Here is a 408-nt window from a genome sequence, read left to right on the forward strand (position 1 = left end):
TAATATCTTCTGCTTCTGTTAGGTCCATACAATTTCTGTCCTTTATCGAGCCCATCTTTGTATGAAATGGTCCCTTGGTATCTCTAATTTTCTTGAAGATATCGCTAGTCTTTCCCATTCTGTTGTTTTCCTCTATTTCTTTGCATTGATCGCTGAGGAAGGCTTTCTTATCTCTTCTTGCTATTCTTTGGAACTCTTCATTCAGATGGGAATATCTTTCCTTTTCTCCTTTGCTTTTTGCATCTCTTCTTTTCACAGCTATTTGTAAGGCCTCCCCAGACAGCCATTTTGCTTTTTTGCATTTCTTTTCCATGGGGATGGTCTTGATGCCTGTCTCCTATACAATGTCATGAACCTCCATTCATAGTTCATCAGGCACTCTGTCTATCAGATCTAGTTCCTTAAATC

Source organism: Bison bison, unplaced genomic scaffold, assembly GCF_000754665.1.
Source record: "Bison bison bison isolate TAMUID 2011002044 unplaced genomic scaffold, Bison_UMD1.0 scf7180017864472, whole genome shotgun sequence".
Taxonomy (NCBI): Eukaryota; Metazoa; Chordata; class Mammalia; order Artiodactyla; family Bovidae; genus Bison; species Bison bison.